The sequence below is a fragment of the Sciurus carolinensis genome, unplaced genomic scaffold (assembly GCF_902686445.1).
Source record: "Sciurus carolinensis unplaced genomic scaffold, mSciCar1.2, whole genome shotgun sequence".
Lineage (NCBI taxonomy): Eukaryota > Metazoa > Chordata > Mammalia > Rodentia > Sciuridae > Sciurus > Sciurus carolinensis.
Genome location: NW_025920120.1, coordinates 3,342,989 through 3,355,000, shown reverse-complemented (window position 1 = coordinate 3,355,000; position 12,012 = coordinate 3,342,989).

The following is a 12,012-nucleotide window of genomic DNA, read 5'->3' as shown; positions in this document are numbered from 1 at the left end:
TGGTTGCCATGGGAACCGTGATGCCATGGCGCTGTCAGTCCTTTGCTCTGTGACTTCAGGCAGAATATGAGGGGCCAGCGCCAGGTCACCAGAGACACTCCTCCAACACCATATTGCAAAAGGCTCCGAAAACCCCTCTGGAGAGAGAACCAAGAGTTTTCCATCTGGAGCCTGGTATCCTCTAGTCCTGCACACCCTAAATTCCCGATGCCTGCCTCTTCTACCTGGAGAGGGGAGATCTCCCATTTTTTGCTCTCATGTCACAGGAGCATTGGTAACCAACTGAGGTGTTGTCCTGAGTATAACTGAATGAAACTGAATCATTGAGAGATCAGGGATATGAATTTCATTCCTTTTCTCATTGTAACAAATCTTGAGAGTGAAAGCTAAAAATATATCAAGAGGAAGAATGAAATTAGATGATGAATGTTTCATTTTTGCCAGCAAATATGGGTCCTGGCAACCCAGACCTTGAGTGCCATCACCTCTTGCCTTTGCCTGTTTATATTTCCTGACATCATCTGGCTAAATGGGTGAGGCATTTCCTAATTGAAGGAAAATGGCCTTTCCCCAAAAAAATGACTTCCTTTACCTCACCCCTACCTGAGATGATAAGCAAGATCCAATGTCTTGTGTATTTTGCACTGCACTCTGCTAGGAAGAAGTTCTCAAATTAAAATGCAAAAAGGAAATGTAAAAAAAAAAAACAAAAACAGGGAAGTTGTCTGTAGACTATGAATGTAATGGGTGGGGATGCAATGGTGAATGATCCTCCAATTCTCCTTTCATATTAACAAGCTGAGCATATTCTAATACACACATAGTCCTGCCATTCCTCATGCCTTGTCCTCCACAGATCAGTGATATGATTTTCTTCTTAGGGATCAACTACTACAGGTTTTCTCCATAAGTAAAGACTGGATAATTATTTCCCTCAGGACACACACCTAGATGTGGGTGTTGAGATGTAAAAAAGGTTATTTGCAAGATTGTTGTAAAAAAGAGAATTAAGAATATCTTAGTCATTCATTAGAGTTGTCTAGGGTTGCTCCTCTGCATAAAACTTCAGAGACACGGAACCTGACTGGATCAAGTGATGGACCTCAAAGAGCTGTTTCTGTGCTGACAGTATACCATCCCATAGTGTGCTGACTTTGCAAAGAGAAAGGCTGGGATTCAAATCCCTAGCACCATGGGATGGAATAAAAAAAAAAAACAACTAGAAAAATCACTTCAGAGGGTACACACCTCCTCTCCTCTCAACCTTTTTTTTTTCTCCTCTCTTATTCAGCAGAATCAACCCTTTCAAGAACTTTCCCTTTCACATGCAAGCAATTTAAATTGACTCTTTTCAGACAGGAGCTGCAATCAAAGGCAGCTGTGCATCACCAGTAAACTGCATTTCTTAAGACACCTTGATCCTTCCCATTTTTCACCTCTCATCACTTCAGACTTTTCCACTCACTCTTTAGTGTTCTATCTCCATCTTTTCCCAGCAAATTCTCTTGATTGGCAATGTGCACCAGATTGCAGTGGTACAAAATTCAAATTGAGCCCTCACAGACCCTTGCCAATTTTGAGGCTTTTGGACACACTCCCTGACTGCCAGTGAAGGGGTCTTCCAAACCTGAGCACTTGCCATGTGAACCACAAGGTCAATTGGAAAACCAAAATGTGAAGACCAAAGACAGCCTCACCTGATCCTGATTTCCAAGTCAGTTTTATTTTCTCTTGCTATGATTATGACTTGATGAAAAATGGTAGGATTTGGGGCTGAATCCATGTAAGTTTGTGCTGACAGCAATCAGGAGAAAGGGGGAATTTACCACCTACTCTCCCACTATCATTGGAGATCCAGTGTCAAAGGAAGGGAACACTTGTAGAGACTCGTTAATTTTGATGGATGTCCTCAGTAGATGCACAGTAGAAGTGGGAAAAATATATGTTCTTCTCACATTTACCAGGGATCTCAGAATAATGGATTTTTTTTTTTGTAGTGTAAGGGGAAAAAAAAACCAAAAACCATTAATTCCAAGAACTCATGCTGAAAGAAGGAAACCAGATCCATGAGGCATGGTTGCAGGTTGGTGATGGGTCGAAGCAAGTCAAGAAATGAAAAGCATTTGACAATTTGCATATTCTGTGGTACAAGTTTCCTGCTCAGTAAGTCCGATCCCACATTGAGATATTCTTGAATCACTCCTGTTTTTATATTCCATTTTGGGTCTTCATTTTTGCCTTTTAGCAGAACTCTTTCTGTTTACATCGGTGATGTTGTGGTGCAGTCTTAATTTTGAGAACTGGAGTTAGTGCTGCATATTCCAAATTCAACTTGTTTAAACTTTAGATCTTTGGTATACATGCTATGCTTTAATGAAACTCATTTCTCATGATTCTTGTGCCTGAAAATCTATGAATCAGCATGTGTCTAATAAGCTGTCCATTGAGACAGAGCCACGAGTTTGCAAGGGCTTTGAGGAAATTGCAAGGGGAATTTGGGTCTCTAATGAGGGATGCTTACAAAATGAACAAGCAAGTACTACTTTCTGTATTTGTAGACTATGTTGAACCTGAAGACACATGGAGGAATTTGAGGGTGGATGATTATGGCTGAATCATTTTAGAATGTCTCTTAATTGAAGTAGGCTTTCAGAACCAACAGCCTTGTATTTTGGGATCAACACAATGTCCTTGCTCTCCCTCTTTGAATATTCATCTTGGAAGCTTTTCATCATAGCACTTTTAGCACTGTGCATATTATAATGTGGGGTTATGACACGTGATGCTATGTTTCCCATGCCATTGGCAGGCTCTTCTATGATCCACTGACTTGTAGTCAGCATCCTCCCAGGGCTGCTTAGAGGACTGGTGGAAATTTTCCAAAGGACCTTGTGCCATGCTGGCAGTAGTCTGTTCAAGAGAAAGAACACATGTTTGAGCATAGATAGGCCAGTCATTTCTGCATCTCGAGGTGAGTTGAGGTGGCCCTGGAATTTCTCAGCAAGTAAATTTCTGAGTGCATTTTTGTTGTAAGGCAACACCCAATGATGTGTGTCCTTTCAGGTGTACTGAGCAAAGAATACTTCCCATGGCATGTCAGCACCATCCTATCCTTCATCCGACATCCTGAGTGAATGACTCCCATGACACCACTTAAACCTTCAGAAGATGCATCCACCTTCACCTAAAAGACCCACTTCCCAGGGTCCAGATGTCATTAGATTTAACTCAATAGGAAAAAGGGACCATTCATCAAGATTGGGTATGACTTGTCCCAATTCAAAGATCACTTAACTCTCCATGCTCACTGGATGTTCCACTGCCATGAGCAGCTGTCAAGAGACATTATTCAGTGTGGATTGTACGGACCTAGGCTAGTTTCCTGACTATGATATTCTGGGTGTGCTCATTCCTGGAGGAGAGGATTAGGATGGAAATAGTGTTGAAGGCAGTGCTCAGCTTGGGGATCCACGTGTCCACAAGCACATCTCTACACATACAGAGCCACTGAAACTGGTGGGGAATAACTGCCTGCTGTCATGATGCCTGGTGTATCCACATGAGTGCAGCCATGTCTAGCAGAACTGAAGTTTAGTGTGAGCTGTCAGACTTCAGAGGAGTTCCTTGTCCTGCATGGTCCTGGAGGGATCCCTGGAAGTCAGAGCTGTGCTCTTCTGGCCAAAGAGGTTAGATTCACATTTTGGAAAACCTTAGTTCCCTGGCACTCTCTCCCATCTTCTATCCTCCAACCATTTAAACTGAGCTAGTGCTTGTTTTCAAACTTTGTCTGAAGCAGCCAGGAGCAAAAGCTTCTCTGGTTGCCATGGGAAACATGATGCCATGGTGCTGTGAGGCCTTTCCTCTGTGACCTCATGTGGAATCTGAGGGGTGAGCACCAGGTCACTGGAGACACTCCTCAAACTCCAAGTTGCTCAAGGCTCCGAAAACACCTCTGGAGGGAGAAAGCAACTGTTCTCCTTCCTGAGACTGGTATCCATTAGCCATTTACACCCTAAATCCCCAAAGCCTGCCTAGTCTACTGGGAGAGAGGAGCTCTCGAATTTTTTGTGCTCATTTCAGAAGAGCATTGGTAACCACGTGAGGCGTTGTCCTCAGTGTAATTGAATGCAACTGAATCATTCAAAGATCAGGGATATGAATTTCATTCCTTTTCTCAATGTAACAAATCTTGAGAGTGAAAGATAAATCATACCAAGAGGAAGATTGAAATTGGATGATGAATGTTTCCTTTCTACCAGCAAATATGTGTCCTGGCAACCCAGACCTTGAGTGCCATCACCACTTGACTTTGCCTGTATATATTTCATGAGATCATCTGGCTAAGTTGATGAGGCATTCCTCATTGAAGGAAACTGGCCTTTCCCAGGAGAAACAACTTCCTCTAACTCACCCCTACCTGAGATGACAGGCAAGATCCAGAACAAGCCCTGGATTGTTCACTTTGCCCTGCACTCTGCTGGGAGAAGTTCCAAAATTAAAATGCCAAAAGGAAATTTAAAAAAAAAATCTCAAGGAAGTTGTGAGTAGACTGTGAATGTAATGGGTAGGAATGCAATGGCAAATGATCCAAAAAATCCCCTTTCATACTAACAACCTGAGCATATTCTAATACCCATATAGTATTACCATATGCATTCCTTTACCATATGCATTCCTATATACCATATGCATTCATATACCATATACATTCCTCATGCACTGTCCTCCATAGATCAGTGATACAATTTTCTTCTCAGAGATCACCTACTACTGGTTTCCTCCTTAAGTAAAGATGTCATAATTCTTTCCCTCAGGACACACAACTGGACTGTGGGAAAATGTAAAAAACGTTATTTGGAATATTGTTGTGAAAAAGAGAATTAAGCAATCCTTAGTCATTGATTAGCTTTGTATAGGACTGCTTCTCTGCATAGAATTTCATAGACACAACACCTGACTGGATCAAATGACCTACCTCAAAGGAGCTGTTCCTGTGCTGACGGTGAAGACCATAGAGTAGGGTGCTGGCTTTGCAATTGGAAAGGCTGGAGTTAAAATCTCCAGCACCATGGGATTAAAAAAAAAATAAAGAAAAATAAAAACACAAGAAAAAACTTCAGAGTGTTCACTCCTCTCTGGTCTCAACCTTTTCTTTTTCTCCTCTCTTATTCAATGGAATCAACCCTTTTCAGGAACATACCCTTTCACCTGCAAGCAATTTCCATTGACTCTTTTCAGCTAGGAGCTACACTCAAAGGCAGCAGTGAATCCCCAGCCATTTGCATTTCTTAAGAGGATGTGTTCTTTCCCATATTTTGACTCTCATCACTTCAGACCTTACCACTCACTCTCGAGTGTCCTATCACCATCTTTTTTCACCAAATTTTCTTGATTGGCAATGTGCACCAGGTTGCAGTGGCACAAAATTCAAATTGATGCCTCAGAGACCCTTGCCAATTTTGAAGATTTATGGACACACTCCCAGACTGCCAATGAAGGGGACTTCCACACCTGAGCACTTGCCATGTGAAACACAGGTCAATTGGAAAACCAAAATATGAAAACAAAAGACAGCCTCCCCTAACCCTCATTTACTAGTCAGTTTTATTTTGTATTGCCTTGCTTATGACTTGATAAAAAATGGTAGGATTTGGGGCTGAATCTATGTAAGTTTGTGCTGACAGCATTCAGGAGAAAGGGGGAATTTACCACCTACTCTCCCAATATCATTGTTGCTCCGGGGTCAAAAGGAAGGGAACACTTGTAGAGACTCTTGTTAATTTTGATGGATGTCCTCAATAGATGCACTGTAGAAGTGGGAAAAGCATAAGTTGTTCTCATGTTTACCAGGGATCTGGTAATATTGGATTGTTCTTTGTAGTGTAAGGGAAAAAAAAACAAAAACCATTAATACCAAAAACTCATGCCTAAAGAAGGAAACCAGAGCGATGAGGGATGTTGCAGGGTGGTGGTGGGTTGAAGCAAGTCAAGAAATGAAAAGTATTTGAAAATTTACAAAATTCTGTGGTACAAGATTCCTGCTCAGTAAGTCTGATCCCACATTGAGGTATTCTTGAACCACTCCTGTTTTGGTATTAGTTTTGGGTCTTCACTTTTGCATTTTAGCAGAGCTCTTTCTGTTTACATTGGTGATGTTGAAGTGCAGTCTTAATTTTGAGAGGTGGATTTCATGCTGCATATTCCAAATTCAACTTGTGTAAACTGTAGATCATGGGTATACATGCTATGCTTTAAAGAAAGCCTATTCTCATGATTCTTGTGCCAGAAAATCTATGAATCAGCATGTGTCTAATCAGCTGTCCCTTGAGAACAGAACAACAGAGCCACAAGTTTGCAAGGGCTTTGAGGTTCTTAAAAGGGGAATTTGAGTCTGTAGTGAGGGACACTTACAAAATGAACCGACAAGTACTACTTTCTGTATTTATAGACTATGTTGAACCTGAATACATGTCATGAAATTTGAGGGTGGATGATGATAGCTGAATAGTTTTACAATGTCTCTTCATTGAGGTAGGCTTTCAGAAACAACAGCCTTTTGCTTTTGGGATCAACACAATGTCCTTGCTCTCCCTCTTTGAATATTCATCTTGGAAGCTTTTCATCATAGGACTTTCAGCACAGTGCATATTATAATGTGGAGTTATGCACATGATGCTGTGTTCCTCCTGCCATCAGCAGGCTCTTCTATGATCCACTGACTTTTAGTCGGCATCCTCCCATGGCTTCTGAGAGGATTGGTGGAAATTTTCCAAAGGACCTTGTGCCACACTGGCAGTAGTCTGTTCGAGAGAAAAACACATGTGTGAGCACAGATAGGCCAGTCATTTCTGCAACTCGAGGTGAGTTGAGGTGGCCCTGGAATTTCTGAGCAGGTAAATTTCTGAGTGCATCTTAGTTGTAATGCCACAGCCAAGGACGTGTGGTCTTTCAAGTGTAGTGAGCACAGAATACCTCTCCAAGCATGTCAGAACCATCCTATCCTCCATCTTACATCCTGAGTAATTGACTTGCATGAAACAACCAATGCCTTCAGAAGATGCTTCCACCTCACCTAGAAGACCCACTTCCCAGGTTCCAGATGTCACCTGACTGAACTCTCTAGGAAAAAGGGAGCAACCCATATGATTGGGTATGAAGTGTCCCAATTTAAAGCTCACTTAACCCACCATGCTCACTGCATGTTCCACTGCCATGAACAGCTGTCAAGAACCATCATTCACTGTGGTTGCTAGGGGACCTGGCTAGTTTCCTGACTAGGAAATTCCAGGTGTGCCCAGTACTGGAGGAGAGGGCTAAGATGGAAAAAGTGCTGGAGCCAGTGCTCAGCTTGGGGATCCATGTGTGCACAAGCACACCTCCACCAAAACAGGCCCACTGGAAATGGTGGGGGATAACTGCCTGCTGTCAGGATGCTAGTGTAGCCACACGAGTGCAGCAATGCCTAGCGGACCTAAAGTTTAGTGTGAGCTGTCAGGCTTCAGAGGAGTTCCTTCTCCTGCCTGGTCCTGGGGGATCCATGGGCCACAAGGCTGTGCTCTTCTGTCTGAAGAGGTTAGAATCACATTTTGGAAAACTTCAGTTCCCTGGCACTCTCTCACGTCTTCTATTCTCTGACCTTCCCAACTGAGCTGGTTCTTGTTTTCAATCTTGGTCTGAAGCAGCCAGGAGCAGAAGCTTCCCTGGTTGCCATGGGAACTGTGATGCCAAGGAGCTGTCAGACCTTTCCTCTGTGACCTCAGGCAGAAACTGATGGAGGAGCTCCAGGTCAACAGGTTTGAGACACTCTTCAAACTCCAAGTTGCTCAAGGTTGTGAAAATACCTTTGGAGGGAGAAACCACCTGTTCTCCATCTGAAGCCTGGTATCCTCTAGCTATTCTCACACAAAATCCATGATTCTTGCCCCGTCTACTTGGAGAGAGGAGTTCCCATTTTTTGCTCTCATGTCAAATGAGCATTGGCAAACAAGTGAGGTGTTGTACTCAGTGTAACTGAATGCAACTGAATCATTGAAGATCAGGTATTTGAATTTCAGCCCTTCTTTCACTATAAGAAATCTTGAGAGTTAAAGCTACAAACGTACCCAGAATAAGATTGAAATTGGATGTGGAATGTTTCCTTTCTGTCATCAAATATTTGTCCTCGGAACCCAGAACCTGAGAGCCATCACCATTTGCATTTGCATGTTTATATTCCTGAAATCGGTTGGCTAAGTTGATGAGGCATTCCCTCATTGAAGGAAAATGGCCTTTCCCAGGAGAAACAACTTCCTCAACCTCAGCCCTACTGAGATGATTGGCAAGATCCAGAACCAGAACCAGCACTGGCTCGTGCATTTTGCAATGCATTCTGCTGGGTAGAAGTGCCCAAATTAAAATGCCAAAAAGAGAATTTAAAAAAAAATCAAGGAAGTTGTCAGTTGACTGGGAATGTAATGGGTGGGGATGCACTGGCAAATGATTCAACAAATCTTTCATATTAACTACCTGAGCATTTTCTAATTCCCATATAGTCCTGCTTCTGCTCATGCCCTGTCCTCCATAGATCAGCGATAAAATTTTCTTCTCAAGGATCAGCTACTACTGGTTTCCTCCTTAAGTAAAGATGGGATAATTCTTTCCCTAAGGAAACACAATTATACTGTGGGTGTCGAGATGCAAAAAAGGTTATTTGCACTGTGAAAAAGAGAATTAAGAATTCCTTAGTCATTGATTAGCTTTGCCTAGGGTTGCTTCTCTGCATAGAACTTCAGAGACACAGAACCTGACTGGATCAAGTGATGTACCTCAGGGGAACTGTCCCTGTGCTAACAGTATAGACCAGCGTGTAGCACGCTGGCTTTGCAAGAAGAAAGGCTGGGGTTCAAATCCCCAGCACCATGGGATGGAAAAAAGAAAAAAAAAAAAACATAAGAAAAAAACCTTGGAGGGTTCACTCCTACTCTCCTCTCAAACTTTTTCTTTTTCTTCTCTCTTATTCAAAGGAATCAACCTTTTTCAGGAACTATCCCTTTCACCTGCAAGCAATTTCCATTGACTCTTTTCAGCCGGGAGCTGCACTGAAAGGCAGCAGTGCAGAACAGTCACCTGTATTTCTTAGGAGAACGTGCTCTTGTTGCTGTGGCACAAAATTCAAATTGACCCCTCAGAGGCCCTTGCCAATTTTGAGGCTTTATGGACACACTCCCAGACTGCCAGTGAAGGGGACTTACACACCTGAGCACTTGCCATGTGAAACAGAAGGTCAATTGGAAAGCCAAAATATGAAGACAAAAGACATCCGCCCCTGACCCTGATCTCCTAGTCAGTTTTATTTTGTATTGCATTGCTTATGACTTGATAAAAAATGGTAGGATTTGGGGCTGAATCCATGTTAGTTTTTGCTGATAGCATTCAGGATAAAGGGGAAATTCACCACCTACTCTCCCACTATCATTGGAGATCCAGTGTCAAAAGGAAGTGAATTCATGTAGAGACTCTTGTTAATTTTCATGGATGTCCTCTATAGATGCACTGTAAAGTGGGAAAACCATATGTTGTTCTCATGTTCACCAGGGATCTGGGAAATATTGGATTGCTATTTGTAGGGTAAAGGAAAAAAAAACACAAAAACCATTCATTCCAACAACTCACGCTGAAACAATGAAACCAGAGTTATTAGTCATGTTGCAGATTGGTGGTGGGTCGAAGAAAGTCAAGAAATGAAAAGCATTTGACAATTTGCAAAATCCTGTGGCACAAGTTTCCTGCTCAGTAAGTCCCATCCCACATTGAGATATTCTTGATCCACTCATGTTTTGGTGTTCAGTTTTGGTTCTTCACTTTTTCATTTTATCAGAGCTCTTTCTGTTTACATTCATGATGTTCTGGTGCAGTCTTTATTTTGACAGGTGTGTTCAGTGCTGCATATTCCCAATTCAACTTGTTTAGACTGTAGATCATGGGTATACATGCTTCTTTAAAGAAAGCCTTTTCCCATGTTCTTGAGCCAGAAAATCTATGAATCAGCATGTGTGAAATCAGTTGTCCTTGAGAGCAAGAAGAGTGGGCCATGAGTTTGCAAGGGTTTTGAGGTTATTGCAAGGGGAATTTGAGTCTGTAAAGGGGGATGCATAAAATATGAACAGGCAAGTACTACTTCCAGTATTTTTAGAGTATGTTGAACCTGAAGACACGTCAAGGAATTTGAGGGTGGACAATGATGGCAGAATAGTTTTAGAATGTCTCTTCATTGAAGTAGGCTTTCAGAACCAACAGCCTTGTGCTTTCAGTGCCAAAACAATGTCCTTGCTCTCCCTCTTTGAATATTCATCTTTGAAGCTTTTCATCATAGCCCTTTCAGCATGGTGCATGTTCCAATGTGGAGTTATGCCACGTGATGCTGTGCTCCTCGTGCCATCAGCAGGCTCTTCTATGACCCACTGACTTTTAGTCGGCATCCTCCCAGGGCTGCTTAGTGGACTGATGGAAATTTTCCAAAGGACCTTGTGCCATGCTGGCACTAGTCTGTTCAAGAGAAAGAACACATGTTTGAGCATAGATAGGCCAGTCATTTCTGCATCTCGAGGTGAGTTGAGGTGGCCCTGGAATTTCTGAGCAGGTAAATTTCAGAGCATCTTTGTTGTAAGGCAACAGTGAAGGACGTGTGTTTTTCAGGTGTACTGAGCAAAGAATACTTCTCCTGGCATGTCAGCACCATCCTATCCTCCATATGACATCCTGAGTGAATGACTCACATGACACCACTTAAGCCTTCAGAAAATGCATCCACCTTCACCTAGAAGACCCACTTCCTTGGGTCCAGATATCACCTGAATTAATTCATGAGGAAAAAGGGAGCATCCCTCAATTTGGGTGTGATGTGTCCCCATTCAAAGATCACTTTACCGATCATGCTCACTGCATATTCCAATGCCATGCACAGATGTCAAGAGATATCATTCAGTGTGGATTGTAGGAACTTAGGCTAGCTTCCTGAGAAGGATATTCTGGGTTTGCCCATTCCTGGAGAGGAGTGTTAGGATTGAAATAGTGCTGGAGCTGATGCTCAACTTGGAAATCCACATGTACCAAAGCACACCTCCACCCCAACACGCCCACTGAAACTAATGGGGGATGATTCCCTGCTGTCATGATGCCTGGTGTAGCCACACAAGTGCAGCGATGCCTAGAGGAACAGAAGTTTAGTGTTAGCTGTTAGGCTTCAGAGGAGTTCCTTGTCCTTCTGGGTCCTGGAGGGATTCATGGACCATTGGGCTGTGCTCTTCTGGTCAAAGAGGTTAGAGTTACATTTTGGAAAACCTCAGTTCCCTGGCACTCACTCCCGTCTTCTATGCTCTAACCATCACAATTGAGCTGGTGCTTGTTTTCAATCTTGGTGTGAAGAAGCCAGGAGCAGAAGCTTCTCTGGTTGCCATAGAGACTGTGATGCTATGGTGCTGTCAGGCCTTTTCCTCTGTGACCTCACGTGGAATCTAAGGGGTGAGTGCCAGGTGACTGGAGACACTCCTCAATCTCCAAGTTGCTCAAGGCTCTGAAAACATCTCTGGAGGGAGAAACCAACTGTTCTCATCTGGAGCCTGGTATCTTCTAGCCATTCACACTCAAAATCGCCGTTGACTCTCCCATCTACCTGGAGAGAGGAGTTCTCCCATTATTTACTCTCATGTCACTGGAGCATTGGTAAACAAGTGAGACATTGTCCTCAGTGTAATTGAATGCAACTGAATCATTGAGATCAGAGATCAGAGATATAAATTTCAGTCCTTTTCTCATTGTAACAAATCTTGAGAGTTAAAACTGAAAACATACCGAGAGAGAGATTGAAATTGGAGGAAGAATGTTTCCTTACTGCCAGCAAATGTGGGTCCTGGCAACCCAGACCTCGAGTGCCATCACCACCTGCCTTTGCCTGTTTATATTCCTGAAATGGTCTTGCTAAGTTGATGAGGCATTCCCTCATTGAAGATAACTGGCTTTTCCCAGGAGAAACAC